Source organism: Cydia amplana, chromosome 7 (assembly GCF_948474715.1).
Source record: "Cydia amplana chromosome 7, ilCydAmpl1.1, whole genome shotgun sequence".
Classification (NCBI taxonomy): domain Eukaryota; kingdom Metazoa; phylum Arthropoda; class Insecta; order Lepidoptera; family Tortricidae; genus Cydia; species Cydia amplana.
Window position 1 is genome coordinate 109667 of NC_086075.1, and position 4181 is coordinate 113847.

The window sequence follows — 4181 nt, forward strand, 5'->3', positions numbered from 1 at the left end:
CACTTTTCAATAACAGCACTCAGGAGGCTATTGGTACTCTCTCGCATCTGTGCGCATCAGGGAGGCAACACGTTTCCGCAGTATCGTATTAAAGCCATCCGTGTTAGCCTCTAGAAACATGCGCGACGCACTGCACCAGCGAGGTAGCCCCAAGAGCATCCTGAAGGCGTTATTGTACTGGACTCTTAGACTATTGATGGTTTTTTGAGTATAGTTGGTTCATAGGCTGCAGATGTAAAAGGTCTGGCAATACGCTTTAAACAATGTGATTTTTACGTCACGTGAGCACCTAACAAACCTACGAACCAACATATTAACTCTCATCACCATAGCCCTTCGTCCACGTTCGACGTCCGCGTCATCGGAGAGGCTCTCGGTAACCCAGTGACCAGGTACTTGAACTCGGTGACCTTTTTCAAGGGGACTCCAAGCAGTTTTACAGGTGGCACTGCTCTCAATTTTCTAGTTCCAGTCTTTGAAAACGAGAAGATCACTTTTCTTAACATTGTACCCTAGTCCATGGGCCGCCGCGTACCCTCACAGATATCTACTAATATCTGAAGAGCCCTTACCGAGGGACACAGCAGCGCCATATCGTCGGCGTAACTGATATTATTATTATTATTTGTATCTCCTTTTTTTGGGATCACGGGCCTATAAATCCCGGTCTTTTGATAGGCTTGCGTGGGGATATAGATCCAACACGTAGAGGCCCCTTGGAGAGATTTGATGTCATGTAGAACGCCTGCTGGAACCCGTTCACAGGTGCAACAATAGACACTCATGAACCGGTCGCAGCAGGCATTGGGACTATTGTAGAAAAAGTAAACAGTATATCGGTCTATGGATTGAAGTTTGGGTGGACAATGATACTGGGCTATTGTAAAGAAGTCCGGACACCTGCCATAACAATGCTAACACACGTTATCGAGGCAGGTGGTGACTCGCCGCTGACTAGATGGGCCCTTGAAACTGTCGTCGTAAAGACGACCAGGGGCAACATCGGTGTGAACGGCTCAGGGGTGTCGAGAGGTGTACACCGCTTTCTACCCAGTGGCTGTAAACAGCCACTGTGCCAACTCGCGCTTACGCAAATTTCACTTCCACCCCTGGAGCATACAGCTCTAACGACTCCTCTCTGGACGGCCAATGAAGGCAAGCCAGAACCGAGAGTCCTGCGGGTCTCCTTGGGGTCCACTCCGACCGACGAAGACACGCCGGAGACGGAGACCCTGACTGACTCTCTGGAGCACTCGGGTCCGTGGGGTCGTTACTCCCCAACAGCTCGCCACAAGCTGCCCTGCGGGCTTATTATTATTATTATTATATAATTATAGGCGAGCAGCTATTGAGCTGATGAGCCTATGTCACACAGTGTCCAGTGTTATATAGTTCAAAGTTTGTATAGTCATATCACTTCACTAGTAATCATCAGTCTAACTTATTGCTTAAAAGCCAATTAACACATTAATTAATTAATTATTATTAACGAACTTTCCATCTATTGAACAGCCCACGCCGGCACTGCTGAGCTCCTTGAGAAGGTCGTTTACATATAGGTTGAAAAGTCGAGGAGAGGACAGCCCTCCCTGCCTCACCCCGCATTCCAGCCCATACTCCTCAGAAAGAGAACCAGCCTACCTAACCATATTCGTTTGATTTTTGTACCAAAAGCGAAACAATTTTATAATTTCTTTAAGTATGCTGGTTCTACTATTCATCTTTGCCCACAGTACATCATACGACAGGAGGTCGAATGCCTTCGACAGGTCCAAAAATAGGAGTAAATAGGAGTGTTTCTAGTCACATAATATTTGTGATGGCCCTAAATGTTGTCTTGCATTGTGCCTTGTGTGTGTGACAGCGCTATATGCCAGCTAATCGCGAGAAAGCGCTTATCTCCCGCGGCTTTTACGACGATGCTCATAAAATTAAATCGGCCACATTAAAGACGTGCGGCGCTATTAGGCGCGCATTTACATATCGGAGTTACCCCCGGGGCGCAAGAATAAGAAATCAGACAACGTTAGGCTGGAAGATATTTTGAACATCGAAAAGGTTTTATCAGACTATTCCCCTGCTAATAGGTCGAGGCCTCATTGTCAAGACTGTTGGATGGAAAAGTACCTATCTTCTCTATGACACAGACAAACAAGAACCAGTTGCATCAACTATAATAGATTAACGGACTGATCAACACTACTCAGCAGTGAACAGACGGTTTAGTGCAACTGACTCTAATAGTTAGGGCCAAACCTAAAACTTCGGTTCGATTGTTAAAACCATAATTTGCCTACGGCTCCTGCTAGTAAAATCGTCATGTCCATATATTTATTTATTATGTATATAAACGAGCAATTCTTGTTTATTTATTTATTTATTTATATATATATATATATTTCGGGGATCTCGGAAACGGCTCTAACGATTTCGATGAAATTTGGTATATAGGGGTTTTCGGGGGCGAAAAATCGATCTAGCTAGGTCTTATCTCTGGGAAAACGCGCATTTCCGAGTTATTATATGTTTTCCGAGCGAAGCTCGGTCACCCAGATATTATTATGTATACTCGTACACTATAGGCACTAGGCGGGCAGATACCTTAGTTTGGTTTTATAGTGACCTATACTCGGCACTAGTACATACTCCCGACTGCGCCAAGAGAGCCTTGAGACGGATTTAGTTGAAAAATTGCTCTCAGCGTTCAGTGGAGCGTTTAGATTGCAGAACAAATTCAGTTCCTCTTTGTTACTCGTATCTCAAATCTTATTGCAACTATTTTTTTTTAAATCCGACGTTGCACAAAGCATATGAAAACAAAGCGTCTATCGAACACTTGCCTATGAATATTTCATGCTGGTCCAATATTGTGATCCTCTTTCGCTACGCGGGGTCTGGATGGAACAAACGGGCCTTTGATGCATGACTTGCACTTGCTTTCCTTAATCCACCTTAGCTTTGTACCTGTGTATCAGCCTTAGACAGATTCCCTTTATTCTATTGTATTTGTCGACTGCCGATAGATTCTGCGTTGTGGTGAGTCTGTCTGGGACTCAAACAAACCTACTTATTTACCGAGTGCCTTTCGGTTTCTGACTATGGGTGACACCCAGGACGTAATACAAAATAAGTAATTCTGACTTAATTGAAGATCGAGAACACGATGCACTAACTCAGTTATTAAAGTTAATCAAAATTATTTTTTGTAATTTTCTAACAAAATAATTAATTAAAATCTCGAAGTGTGGACATACACTGTCGTGTGGCACCTATTTGTCATGTTAACTAATTCTGACATTTAAAACATAAAACTACACTCATATAGAATAGAATAGAATAGAAATAATTTTATTCGTGAGCACAAACACAAAATAGAAACAGATGTAACAGATGTAACAGAGATATAACAAGAGATAATTATAACAGAGAATAAAAGGATAAAGTGCCACGAAATGGTCTCATCTCAGCATGTTGCTGGCGACTTCCAGCGCTGATCTTCCGATGAGACCATCCGGTGAAACAATCACGACAGGTAACATGAATACAAAACAAAATTAATATAGTGCGTCAAGCAAATCTTGTCAGTAGCAATGTACTGCAAATTAAAGTAGGGTAACACCATGGTGTTACCCTACATGGTGTTACATGTAACACTCAATGAGCAGAATTGCTCTAGGAAAAGCAGCAATGTACATCGAACCAAAACGTGTTTATTTTTCCGCCCTTCATACGTCAGTTTGAGTGAATTATCATAACCTCAAATTTTAGTAATGTTTACCGTCAACGAGCATGATTGTACATTGTAGGAACCTTAGCTTTGCTTGAGGTCATGCATAATCTTGGTATTTAATGGTGACAGCAGAAATTTCTCTTGAAATAGAAATGATTCAGAATGTAAACAATAAGATGATAACTGTCATTCACGATCCACATTCCACAGATAACACACAGATGACACGCGATTTTGGAATTATTCGAACACAGTGTTGCTAACCCGCGATTTTTCTAATTTGCCGCCTTTTACTACTGACAAGATTTGGTTGATCCAGTATATATAACATACAAAAGACAAAGACAGCAAAAAGATAAAAATACATTACAATAAATTATAAATTACTATGTACAATGTTGGGTCGAACCCGTCTTGGCCGTACATTGCGCCTGACAGCTAGCGCCATGCG